Below are 14,585 nucleotides of genomic sequence, written 5' to 3'. Positions count from 1 at the left end.
GAAGTAGGAAGACTGGCGGATGCTGCCTTACCCAGGGAAGAAACCAGCAGCAGAGCAAAGCAATGAATAAAAGGTGTGCTCCTTAAAACCCAAGCAGGGTCCGACCTTCCTGGCTATCCGGCCCACTTTAGCTCTGTAAAGCGAATTCGACCAGAGGAGGGGTCCTGGCTTGCAGTTTGGGTGAACTGGCTGGTCCCACCTGCTCAAGGGAAGAAGTTTCCTGGAGGATCTTCTCTGTCAGCGGATTCTGAAGATTCCGACCTGCAGCAGGGCTTCACCGGGCAGTTCAGTCATTGAAGGGGTCCTCTTCCATCTGCTCCTGATTGGTTCTTTCATTGGTCAAGCGGGTTTATGTTCGAGGCTAATATGATAGCCTAAAACAATACCAGGGTTATATAAAATAACCACGGTAGAAAGTTAGGGTAGTTACCGCTGCCACCAGCCAAGTCTTGATGTAAAGGGAGCGAAACAATGCTCCAAGAGGAACAGACAAAAAGGGATAGGAATTAACCCTTTTCAATACTCGATGTAAGATGGGGTGTACTGGGTCTGTAGTTTAAAGAGACTACACAAAGTTAATGGCAACTTTACCTGTTTCTGGAAGACAGTAGTCAGTCCCAGAAAAATTGAGTCAGTGGGAAGTCTAAAAGACAACCCTGTGTCACTGCACTGAAGGTGCTGTGTAACACCCACACAAATGATGCTCATGGAGTAGGTGAGGCTCCAGAGCTCAAGATCACACAAATGGTAAAAACACACACAGCAAAACACAGAGTGGGAAAAAGGCTCACACTCTTACCAGGTGAAAAAAATAAATCCTAGAAATCCAGCAAAGCTGCTGAGGGACGCATTAGGTAAGGGAAATTAGCCATTTATGAGAATTCTCCCTAAGAGAGGACGATTTTCAGCTCTTCAAGTCTGGGACGCAATTGTGTGAATGCATGGACAAGTTCTCCTTCAATTAGGTCTGGATACTGCAGACGGTTTGGCGAGAACCTTCGTCACCAGCACCATTTTGCAGAGATTTTCTTGGCTCAGGATGTCCAATTTTGAACCCGAAGTTCAAGAAAAACATCTGCATTTTCCCTTTGATGTTATGAACCTATTCGGCACAAAGGGCAACAAGTCCCTGCAAAAATATCAGGCCTCAAAATCTACTACAAAATCACAGGGACTAGCAGTCCAGCAACAGCGGTCACCAAGGGCTCAGGATGTTCCCCCTTTGCCTCCTATGCCTAAGAGAGGAAGAGGTCAGACCCCTTAGGCAGACAAGGGCAGTATTGTCCCAACAGAGTCAAGGGCCCGCCCAAAGGAGTGTCCTCCGCAGCCCTTGATCCGAAGCCTATCTGAAGTAAACGTCCACCATACCCCTGATGGAGGCAGGATATCCCAGTTTGGCAAGGCCTGGATGCTTACCACTTCTGATACCTAGTCCTTGCAGATCATTCACTGGGGTTGCTGGCTCCCTTTTGCTCTTTGCCCTCCTGTCCATTCTCCAGGCAACCAGCCTTTGTCTCCGGAACCCCTCTCACTGTAGGAGATCCATCAGCATCTGGCAAAAGGAGCCATAGAACCGGTACCCTGCTCGGAGCGAGGCATGGGTTGGTTTTCAATCTTTCTGGTGCCAAAGAAGGAAGTGGGTTTGAGACCCATTCTAGATATGCAGCTTTTGAACTTGTACTTGTGCAAAGACAAGTAGAAGATGGTCACTTTGGCTCAGATTCTTCAGGCCCTGCACCTGAATGATAGCCTGGTCTCTCTGGATCTGCAGGATGCTTAGCATCATGTGGAAATCCACTGGAGACCCAGGAAGTACATGAGATCCAAGGTGGTGAATGGTCACTACCAGTTCAAGGTCCTGCCGTTCAGTCTTTTGTTCAGGACCCAGGGTTTTCTCCAAGCTTCTGGCAGTAGTGGCAGCTCGCCACAAAGAGAAAGGCATTTGTTTTTCCCCTCTTGGACTGGCTCATCCAGGCCTGCTCCCCAGACTTGGCGTCTGCACACATGTTCCTGATGTGCAGCTTTTATTGCACAGTTTGGGCTTCTCCCTGAGCTTCAGGAAATCTTAAATTGTACCATCCTAGTCCCTCTGATTCATCGGAGCGGTACTGGACACTCACCTGGCCTTGGTTCTTCCTACCTGAGGACAGAATGGCACACATTGTGAAGATGGTCCAAATCATCCAGCCACAGGAAAATGTTCCAACCTTGCCTTTTCTGCACTTGCTCAGTCTTATGGCCTTCTGCATCCTTGTGGTCGCAGAAGCCCCAGTACGCAGGTTGCTGTAGTGGCTTCTGAGTTCACAGTGGTCTCAGTTTCAGACACGAACATCAGACCGTCTTCAGACTTCAGCAAGTGTGTCTGAAGATGGTGGTGGTAGTCCCTGACAGACAACCTTCTGAAATCTGCGTTGCAACTTTGACCACAAGTAACTCTGGTCATGGATCCATGCCTGAAAGGCTGGGGCGCTCACCTCCAGGACCTTATGGTGAGCTGTCTTTGGTCCCCATCGGAGCACATCAATTTGCTGCAGCGGACATAGATCAGGCTGGACCTAGTCACCTTCATCTCCTCTTGGAGAGGCAAGACCTTGTTGATCCTTATGGAAACACAGTATTCATGCATTACCTCTACAAGCGGGGTATTCTGGGCTCCTTGCCTCTGCAGAGAAGCAATGCGGTTGTGGTTCTAGTTTTTAGAGAACAGCATTTCTTACTGCAGCTCATCTGGCTTGCAAAAATTCGACTTCCCACAGGTGGGAGCACTGCCAAGAAGTTCTGGAGATTTTCTCCCATTGCTGTACTCCTCCATTGGATCAATTTGCTTCAGTGAGGACAGGAAGTGCAACTGATTCTGGTTCAGGGAATTCCCTCACCTGGGCGCGCTGGGGGGACGCCTTGACAGTCGAGTGGGACTTCATCTTCTATGCGTTCCCGTCGATCCCTGTCATACTGCTGGTTCTCGGGAGGCAATGCCTGTTCATGTTCACACTGATCTTGATCATTCCGAATTGGGCTTGGAGAAAGTGGTACCTGCATTTGCTGGACTTGATCCTCTGCCCACCCTGGGGCTACCGCAGAGAAGAGATCTCCTCGCCCACTTAGAGGGGCCGGTTCTGCACCCAACCACCACAGCCTGCACCTTCATGCCTGGCTGCTGAAAGGTTTAGGCATACAGAGTGCGATTTTTCAGAGGACATTCTGGGCATACTCCTCTCTGCAAGAAGGCACGCCACTACATCCATCTATTCCAGCAGGTGGCATATGTTTTTGGCTTGGTGCTGGGTAGGCATCTGGACCCTTTTACTTGTTCCACAATCTCTGTTTTGGATTTACTTCTGTCTTTGACCCTATCTGGCCTGCAGATTGGCACTGTGAAGAGGTATCTGGCAGCCATTTCAGTCTTCGATGGACGCCGGTGCAGGGATCCATTTTTATGATGCAGACCTGCAATTCCTAAGTTTCCTCCCCCACACCAGTTTGTTGTTCCACCGAGGATTTTAATTTAGTGTTAACATTTCTAATGGTCGGTGGGGGGCCTGGCTACATGGCCACGGGCTAGGACGCCCAGTCAGAGAGCTCCTGCAGATGCGAAATTGATCCGGCTGATAACGACGGTTTCACACATGCAACAAGCGGTGAAACTGTAGCCACCGCATTATGAATAATATGTGCATGTAGTGATGGAAAGCCAAATGCGAAACGCCTTTGTAAAACATAGATATGAGCCATAGAAGCTGACGAGATTCCAAGAACAAAAGAGCCCAAATGGCTCCCCCTTCGAAGCTGATACAAAGACCCAGCGCCACAGGACAAGAAACGCGAAGCAGAGCCCCGCTCTGTATGGAAAACAAGTCCGGTGTATAGATGAAGGCAAGATACAAATAGTAGCAATAAGGACATTCACACAAATGCAGCGCATGAAGCGGGCGCAAGAAGAACGGGATTGAACGCACTGAAAGATACATTGTGTCAGGCACAGAAGCAACACCTATGTGGATAGGGACGTGCAGATGAGAAGGCATATGCGTGGTGCTGACTGCGAATCAGCCGAGTGAGGGACAGGATTCCAAGCTATAGAACCGAACCCCGGGAAAGCGCACGCTTCAGCAGAGACAGGGTAGACCGGGGGTCTCAGGCAGCCCGAATGGACGTGGAAAACAATAACATTGGGGCAAATTTATACCAAAGGCAAACAGAAGGCATCTGGACATAAGGCTGTCAAACACTGGGACCGTGAGGAAACAGCGGACAAGGAACTGCATCCGGACGCCGGCAGAAGTAAGGAGGAAGGCACCGCAGAGGGAAGCGTCCATGGCCGTAAAAGGACCATCCAAACAGAACGCCATGAGTAGCAGGTCAAAGCGGCCTACATAGGACACAGACTATTGTCTGAGAAGCGGGTGTGCCCCGAGCAACACTAACATCCTGGCAGGAATGCTACGTAGGGGTTGCAGACCGGAGGGTACGGTAAACGTGGGCTAAGGCTTAAAAAAGCAAGAATAACCAGCAGAAGTAGCTGTCGCCAGAAGGGGTGCCCCGAAGTGGTGTAGAGTGCGCTGATCCGGACACCTGGACATAAGGAGAGTCCTCCATAACAAATGTGATATGACTAAGGGCGGACACGTGTAAACATCATCCAGCTGGTGATCCAGGCGTGAATCCCTAGGCATCCCCTTGGATGCGCAGCAAACTGGATAACAACAAGCGGGGCAAGAGGCTTTGTGTGGGCGCACACTGTAGAAGATTGCAGAGAGCCAGCCGAAAGGTTCGACTAACGAGGCGTTGGGGACTGCGCTCAATCAGAAAGCCGAGGGGAAAGTGAAAAGGAAGAAATAAAGCCCTGGAATGCTGCACGGCATAAATCATAAATAGACACAGGCGATGTACCCGCTGCCCAGATTGCTATTAGGAACACTAGACAAGGCGGATACTCGGCACGTCCCGGACACAACCTGGGATAGCTCGAAGAAAGCAGACAGTGAATTCATAGAAAGCGAATGACATATAACAGTAACAGAGCATGCAGTGCTGAGGCTGGAAGCGGACTCAAGGGCACAGACATAAGGGGGCTAACGCAAGACACTGGCAGACATATCACAGTAAGATCAAGGAGAGCAGCCAAGAGGCCTTGCGGCATACAAAGAATCATCGGGTCAGACACAAGGCTGGCATATGACCACGAACCCTAAAGAGCAAAGGTGGTGACACGGCCCAACAATTCCGGTATACAAAGGCAATAGGAGTGGCAGCAGCCAGGAGACGTGGGAGAGCACAACCCACCACGGGACAATACGAATAGCACATGTGGATTTAAACCACAGCCTTCCTCACAAACCACAGTTAACTACATAACAGTCTTGAAGAGCCAGAGATTACACTCTTGATAGCCCGAACTGAGACATACGACAACATTGAGATGGTGAGCAAACAGACCAAGACAAAAGGGAAACAATCCACGCTGGAGGAATACGAAAGAACACTGCAGCCGACAGAAGGGGAAAGGAGTAAGGAGAAGACCCCCACCCACAGACACTACCACGGTACGCAAAGATCAGCAGATCCTGGAAGCAATTGCGGACCTGAAACTAACGTGGGAAACTAAACTGGAGTCAGCCATGGTTGAACTCAAGGCAGCACTAGAACTCAGAGTTGGCGCAGTCCAGGAGCAAGTGAATCTACTCAGACAAGATGTCAGAGCATTAGCAGAACGCACAGGCAAACTGGAAAAAGAAGTGACCCCAAACACAGCTGCATGTGCTTCCCATACATCGGAGATCCACATCCTGAAACAACATGTGAGCAACCTGGAAAATAGAGCGGATGAAGCAGAGGGACGAGCCCGGAGAAATAACATACGTATTGTGGGACTACCAGGAGGTGCAGAGGGATCAAACCCAACAGACTATGTCGAGATGATGTTGCGGCAAGAAATAGGAGGAGGGGCGCTCACCCAAGGATTTGCAGTGGAAAGAGTGTACAGAGCCTTAACAAGGAAGCCACCGCCACGAGCCCACCTCCCCCCCCCCCAAGACCAATAATTGCCAAAATCCTGAATTATCGAGATGGGGAGAAGATCCTAGAACATTTCCGGAAAGGCGGCACGATACAAAGGGCATCAGCGAATATTACAACGTACACACTCTTGGTGAAGGGATGACGAATGAACTATGGGTCAGTGAAGAAAAGACTGTGAGAGGCGGGCTACAAATATATGCTGATGTACCCGGTCAAACTGAAGGTGTACCACAAAAACAGAGCCCTGTTCTTTGACACCCCTGAGGACACGACAGAGTGGTTGGATGCTCAAAACTGCCCGTCGGAAACAGACAACCAGAAAGAAGACGGATCAGATAAGTAAGACAGCGACTGCAGGAATCGAGGTGCTGTAAAACCTGACACTGGGACTTGAATATGTGGTGGATTGAATAAATAGATGTGACTGGGCGTGGTGCAGTAGTGCACAATTGCAGTAGACTTGATGGACTCGCTCTCACACCCCCATAGACAGTTTAGTTAGGTTACCGATAAATCGGTAACTCCCTGCAGGGATCCTAATATCGGCACCACCGAGAAAGGACCGAATGCGGAATAGCCTGAGATCCAGGGATGGAGCTGGGCAACAGTTGGGAACGGGAAGGGCGGGGAGAGGGAGTTGGAAGGTGTGCAGTGAATTTAGTTGGGGAGATTAGGGGGCGGGGGGCCAGTTGGGGGTTTTATGTTTAAATTGGACAGGGAACGAGCTCACATCCACACCAAGCAAACTCAGAAAGAAGGACAAGGAGGGAGGGAGTAGGGATAAGATATGGATGTTAATGGGAGACCTTAGAATAGTAACCTGGAATGTCAGAGGCCTCAACAGCTACCTGAAGAGAAATAAGGTGATGATGTACCTGAGAAGGCAAAAAGTGGATATAGCCTTATTGCAAGAAACCCACCTCACCAAAGAGAAACAAGAGGTGGTAAAGAAAAAGTGGAGAAGGACCACCATAGGAGCAATTTACTCGGCATATGCCAGAGGGCTAATCATTTGGGTGGCGCCACATGTGCCCTTCCAGATGCTACAGGCCACGGTGGAGCCAGACGGGAGGATGGTAGTGATAAGGGGGCTGTTGGAGAACAGAGAACTGTGCATCATAAACACATATGCCCCTAACCAAGATACAGTGGCCTATTTTAAGACACTATATAGTAAAATCAATCCCCACCCAGATAGGAGGCACGGTTATATGGGGTGGGGACTTCAATTGCACGCTGAATCCCAAAATGGACAGGTCAGATACAAAATTAGATGAACCCACCCCCGCAGCGAAAACACTACAAGCCCTGCTGAGAGACTTCGGGCCGGAAGACATATGAGGGCAGCAACACCCGAATGATAGGCACTACTCACACTATGCCGCCCCACACACCCTGTACACGAGACTGGACTACATGTTCGCCACTCCGGAACTTATTGGGGAAATGACGGGTTCATAATATAAGGCGAGAATATTATCGGACCACTCCCCTCTGGTCCTGGCTTGGTGACACCAGCCTCCCAGAGCCAGGATCTGAACATGGAGGCTTAGAGCCGAGGCATTGAAGGATACTGCATTCTGAGAGGACCTAAGGGAGGAGATAATTGGGTATTTTGAAAATAACACAGGAAACGTGGAGTCAGAGGGAACCCTATGGGAGGCCTTTAAGGTGGTAGTGAGAGAGGCGGCCAAATCTAAATCTAGAGAGCTCCAAGGGGGTATAGAGCGAGAGTTACAGGAGACAGAAAAGAAACTAGAAGTAATTATGAAAAGAAGGGGCACCTCACAGGAAGACGTCGAACAGGTGAGCCAATTACAACAGGCTTGTGGTGGGCTCTGGGAGAGGCTATGTAATCTGAATTACAAAAAATACATTGAAAGGCAACATGCAGGGGGAGACAAACCGGGGAGGCTGTTCGCATGGCTATACAAGAACGAGACACCAAGATCAGCAATTAGGGAGATAACGGGAGAAGCGGGCCAAGTCTGGAACACCCAGGAGAGTGTGAACGAGGGATTCCTTAGATTCTACAAACGCCTCTATGAAGATGCAGGGGAGACTGCAGAGCAGGAGACTCAGGAGATGCTAGAAGACATAGGATTACCTATATTGAATGAGGAAGACGGAGAACCTGGATGATCCAATCACAATAGAGGAATTAAAGACAGTGGTAATACATCTGCCCACGAGCAAAGCCCCAGGGACAGACAGGCTCCTCAGTGAATTCTATAAAACGTATAGACAAGAAGTGCTCCCCCCGCTATTGGCAATGCTAAATAAGGCCTTTGAGAAAGGGAGACTGCTGGAATCTCTGAGGCAGGCCGTAATTATTCCGCTTCTCAAACCTGACAAGCCAAGCACAGAATGCGGGTGGTACAGTCCCCTATCCATGATAAACCAGGACAGTAAGATTCTCACGGCTTTGCTGACGAACAGACTGAAGTGGGTAATAAACAAACTCATACACCACGATCAAACCGGATATGTCCCAGGTAGAAGCATATCCGATAACCACAGGAGGCTCCACCATATCATAGAACAGGCAGAGGGCGACCCAAGTGAAATAGCAATAGTCTTGTTAGATGCAGTGAAAGCCTTCGACTCCGTAAGGTGGCCTTGGATGATGGCAGCCTTGAAAGTATACAGGATGGGACCAGGGTACCTGCAGTGGGTGAAAATGGTGTATAGCTCCCCAACAGCCAGGGTCAAAACGGGAGCAATAATTTCAGACAAATGGCAATTTAGCAGAGGAACGAGACAGGGCTGTCCATGGTCCCCGATGCTGCACATCCTTGCACTAGAACCATTAGCGATCTGTTTGAGACAGCAGTACGAAGAAATAGGGGTCTACACTAAGAGGGGACCGCTCTTGATATCATTGTATGCAGATGATATGCTGCTATACCTGTGGTACCCTGAGGAAAACTTGCAATACATCTTAGAGGTGATGGAGCGCTATGCGACTCTTTCGGGCATAGCGGTGAACCCCAAAAAATCATGCATGTTCCCCCCTGGGGAGGTACAGAGGAGTCCCAAAGGAGAATTTACCAATTTTGCAGATAGCCTGGCAGACCAGAACATTAAGATACCTGGGGATTAATATATATCACACGATCATAGAGGAGCACAAATATAACATGGAGAGGGCGGTGGAAGGTATCGAGAACAGCATGGGGTTCTGGGCAAAGCTCCCCCTAGCCATGGTGGGAAGGGCGGCCTTGCTCAAGATGGTGGTCCTACCTAGGCTACTACACTTCTTCGCAAATATCTCATACATGTAACCTAAACGCTTTTTTATTAAGTTCCAGAGTTTATGTAGAGGTTTCCTGTGGCCCAACTCCAGAAACAGAGTAGCCCTATGGAAATTACAGAATACGTATGACAGAGGGGGCATAAACCTGCCGAACATTGAGTTATATTACTTGGCAGGGCAGCTACAATATGTCGCTAGGTGGCTGTCGGAAGACGAGACAGAAGAATCTAGATTGCTGAGGGGTGAATGCGACCCTGATTTCCTAAAAGAACTAATATGGCTACCCAAACCAGAGCTCCATGGGCGATCGAGATTGCTGGAACTGGGCTGGAAGACATGGCGCAAAGCATGCAAGCTGTGGGCAACCCGACCCCATGCTCCCCGCAGGTGCCACTTGTGGTGCTACGCGGGATGGATGAGCAACTGAGGAAAGGGATCCGCAAGCACTGGGAGCCGATAGGCCTAGCGACCTTGGGAGATATATGGCAAGGCAATGGACTTCCAAATGATAGTGGACGAAAGTGGGGTACATACGGGGCAATATATCACATATACTAGAATAATTAAATGGGTGAAGGATACGTGGTCCGAAATAGCACTAGCAGAACAACCTGACACTGCCATAGAAACGATGCACGATATCTCGGAGGGAGGGCACGAAATATCCTGGATCTATGAACTGGTGATGTCTAGAGTGGGTAAGGAGTTGCTCCAATTGAGACGGAACTGGGAGGAGGCAGCGGGAGAACCTATGCAAGACAGGCAGCGGGAAAGAGCTCAGAGATATCATAAAAAGGTGTCTAGGAATGCGAGGCTGCAGCAGATTCAGTTATATATCACCCATAGGGCATACATGACCCCCCAAAAGATCGCCAGATTTGGGATTACAGAAGGACAAAAATGCCCCAAGTGCGGTGAGGTGGATGCCGGGATGATCCATATGTTCTGGGCATGCCCAGAGGTGGGAACATTCTGGGAGGAAGTCAAGCTACGACTATCAGAAAAGGGAATTAAGCTAGATGTGGAATCTGTATGGGCATGCATGATGGGTGGGATTTACCAGACCACGCAACCTGAAATATGTTTGCAAACTCAAGGACCTAGCCTACATTCTGGCCAAAAGGAGAATAGCCATGGGCTGGAAAGCAGCTCACAGACCCAGATTAGAGGTATGGCGGAACGATCTCCTGAAATGGGCAGATGCCGAGACAGTAGTATGGTACGAGGCAGCCAGCAGAGGGGAGGATGGTGAAGTGGGACCTCTGATAGCATGGAAACAAATGGTAGCCACATTGTTGGGATCCTCCCATGCCAATTCCAGTGAATATGACACGTCCGAGAACGGCGAAGGGGATTAACCCCAAGAGAAGGGAAATACGAGGAACTGAGGTGGAAGCTCGAGTTAAAGGGGAGTATGGGGGAAGACAGTAATAAACAATATGCAAATATATGCTAAGAAGCTTGTAACCAGAAAGGTCGGTGTGATGCTTATGTTTTGTTTGTTGTAAAAATCAATAAAATTTACTTTTAAAAAAAAACATTTCTAATGCTCGCTCCACTTGAACCCTTCGTTATTTATTTTTTATTGTTTTATTTGGCACATGGTTTATTTTAAACCTTTGCCACAAATTCATGAAACATAGCAATGTTCAATGTAGGAAGAAAAGGAATCAAACAAATGGCTAATGCAAATAACAGAACAAAAGGAGGAGAAAACACAGAATACAAATAAATAAAAATGTACAGTTTTATGCTTTAAAGTCATTAAAAATATTAAGATAATTTTTGCATTTGGCGATGTAGGATGTAGAAGTGGTGTCTTTCCACTGTTGTTTTTTAAGTTTTCTTGTCTTCTGGGCTACTATGAATTTGGTGCCCATAATGGGGATTTAAAGACTTCTTAGTTTTGTCAAGGCAAATATTAAGCAAAAATTGTTCCCCTCAAATAGTTCTAACCACCAATCATCAGCATCCAATGTCCGAAAATCTCTCACAAAGGAGCCCATATACAATGTCCTCAGATCTTTAATGCAGGGACACAAACGGATCACGTTTCAGTGTTTCTCGCGATCCACTGCATAAGCGGCATGTTACATTGTCGGCCTCCAATTGTTTACAGGATTTAAGAACTTCCTTGGTATGGAATAGATTGAGTCTGAATCTCATGAACAAGTGTCGATGTGGAGAGCTGGGAAATTTAATTAGATAATTCGGAATTGTATTTAGTGCTTTGATTTCTGTGGATATGTACGGGTACAAGTGCTTTAGTTTTTCTGATTCTGTCATGATTCAATCTCTTAGCCACATTTCTTTCTTAGCAGCTTCTGGATTGGTCATCAGGAGACTGATTGATATCTCGGAATCTAAGAGAAGATCTGAACATCGTGTGGACCATAGATTCAAAGCCCAATCTATTTTTTGTCATCTTTGCTTTTCCGGATGTCAAATTGGGCTGCAGAATCTTCTAGCAATAACTTTCAATACGGTGCTAAGGAATTCCACACTATTATTGCGTATAAGGAGCATAGGCCTAGCTCGTGTCTTATTATACAAGCTGGGACACACTTCATTCCTCTTTAAGATTGATCATCCTTAAAATGATTTTTGTGGTTGCCCACAGGAAGTCAGGTGAGGGAGCTCCAGGTATTGGGCCTCATTACGACCCAGGCGGAAAACCATGGTGCTAATAGCACCATGGTCCATGCCGGTAACTTACTGACTCCGCCATGGAGAAAGGGGGAATTACCACCCCATTACAAGGTTGGCAGGGCGGTAATTCCCCCTTCCTCCATGGCCCTTCCCCATTCCAATTTTTGCCCCATAGGGCTCAATGGGAATGGGGAAGGCGCCAAGTACGGTACCGCAAATTGCAGTACCGTACTTAGCACCAAGGTCTCTTTGCGGGTCCCTACTTTAACGGCTGGTGTAGACCAGCCGTTAAGGTCGGGTCCCGCAAAGGGACCTCGTAATCAGGCGCTAATGGGTTAACGGCTCCGCAGCCTTTTACGGCGCCGGTAACCCATTAGCGCCAGGGTCGTAATGAGGCCCATTGTCTTTTAAGCCTCCCTACTTTGTTTTCTCAAGGGTAAAGGTGACATTGATTTAGGCCATCCTTCCTCCCCACTGTGATCTTAGATTTCCATCTCTCGCAGAAGATCCATCTTCCTGTCTTTTTTTTCTCCATCACATCCTTCCAGGGCAGAGGAGTGTTTCCATCACCTGGATCCTGTGCTGACCCTCATCCAATACGTTTCTCGAATGAGAGAGGCCAGAAAAGATGAGCAGCATTCCGTTGGCTATGCTAGTGCCCATTCTGGCAGGTTTGTGATCATTCTCTACATCTCGGAATGCTACAGTCCAGCTGGCAAGGAAGTCCCTGCGGGTCTCAGGGCTCACTCCGCCGGAGTATTGGCCGCCACCTTGGCTCTTCAACGTGGATTCCCTGTTTTAGATATTTGTCAAGCTGCTACGTGGGCTTCATTTCTCACGTTTACTAGTTTGCTAAACATTTCTGCTTGGATTCTCTGCTTGGTCAGGACTCCCGCTTTGGCAGAGCTGTTCTTCAGAGTTATCCGGTCTAGATGTGTCCTTACTATCCTCCCTCCTCCAGGTCTATTGACTGCTTTTGTAGTCTAACAAAGATGAGGTATCCGTGAGAAGGAGGACTCCATTAGAAGAACAAATTACCTCTCAGTAATGTTCTTTGTGATTGACGTTCCTTCCACGGATTCCTCATCGCCCTACTACCTGCCCGTCTTGGCCGATAGCTGGTACACTTTGATTCTGCAGTCCCTCAGCGAAAGAGTGCTAGGGAAAAAGGGTGGAACTAAGGTAATCGGCCACTCTGCCTCTATACTAGTGTTAAGCTCACCTGGTATCCACAGGGAAGCCACCCAGCCGGGTTACTCGCTGGTATGCTTCTCAGCTTTGCCCTGATGTGGTCTGCGGGGAAGGTTCTGCCTGAAAATACAGGAGGACTGTGTTCAAGACTGACCAACTGGGGTAAGTATCCTCCCTCCACCCCCATATGATTTCAGTCCCTCTGGCGCCCTCTCCTCACCTTGTGGTAGAATTAGGCGTGCTCTCCGTCCTGCCTTCTTTGCAGGGGCACGTTGTCTTTCATGGGCGAGTGCGGTCCAGTTACTTCACTGATACAGGCCCGTTTGATATTGTTCAGGTAGGTCTTATTGCTGTTCTTTAGTTTTGTTGCTATCCTGCATGCCTTTCTTTGTTTAAAATGTCTCTTTTTTTCTCCCTTAGGTATGCAGAGCTTCAGTGCGACGAACTGGCTTGGTTGAGACCCGCTGGTAAATGATGGCGCATTAAGAGCGCTGTGATGTGGTAAGTAAGCGCTATGCGCAGCGCTGCGAAGTCTTGCCTTTGCTAACCTATGTTTTCCTTCCTTGTAGGTTGCGGTGTTCTTCAGTGCTAGTGGAAGTCCGGAGTGGTGCCAGCCAAGTGGCGACCAGCCAGGTAAGCCTTTTGAGCAGTTTGTAATTTGTAAATGTCTCTACTGCTTTCTTTAATGTTGCCTCCATCTTCCTCTTTCAGGTCGTTCTGTCCGGGAGGCGTGCAGATTCGAGGAAGCTGTTCTCAGTAGCTGCGAGTGTTTAAAGATGAAGACTGCAGGTAAGATCCGGTTGCTAATGATGTTCCTTTTGTCTCCTTGCAGGTTCTGCTTCTCCAAGAATCGAGGGAATAGTTGGACAAGGTGAGCATCACGTTGCAAGCTGCAAAGTAACGCGAAGCGTGTTGTCTTGCTCGGGTGTGGTTTAAATAGCCCCAACAAAATAGTCCAGGTAAAGTAGTCACTAGGCTACCACACCCAAAACACTAGACCGCATAGCTTGGTTCTTAGGAACCAAGCCATGTGGATGCCTCCATGTTGGTTGACAATACAATAAAGTAATTCCCAAGCACACTGTTTTTCATGGTGTATGAGCCTGGCGCCATAGGCACCAGGACTGGCCCCATGAGGGCTTTTGAAGAGGATGCCAGGCTCAAGAGGCAGAGTCCTGACTCCACCTGGCCAATGGGTTTGCCAGAGAGGGTTTTGGGCGAGGGTCGTGACAGCACTCCCCCCTAAGGCCCCTCCCATGGTGTTCCTTCTGTCTGGCCCAGGTTTGGTTGGGAAGTTCCGATGGAATTTCCTGATTAGACGTGGTGTGTGGATATTCTCACTGGGCTCCCAGGATCTGTCTTGTGGTCCAAATCCTTTCCAATCGACAAGATAATATAGCTTGGTCCTAGAGTATTTAGAGTCCAAGATATCTTTGACTTCGAATTCTGGTTCTCCGTCAACAAGTATGGG

Source organism: Ambystoma mexicanum, chromosome 5q (assembly GCF_040938575.1).
Source record: "Ambystoma mexicanum isolate Mex_15411 chromosome 5q, UKY_AmexF1_1, whole genome shotgun sequence".
Classification (NCBI taxonomy): domain Eukaryota; kingdom Metazoa; phylum Chordata; class Amphibia; order Caudata; family Ambystomatidae; genus Ambystoma; species Ambystoma mexicanum.
The sequence above is the reverse complement of the archived record's forward strand: the minus strand, read 5'-3'. Positions refer to the sequence as shown.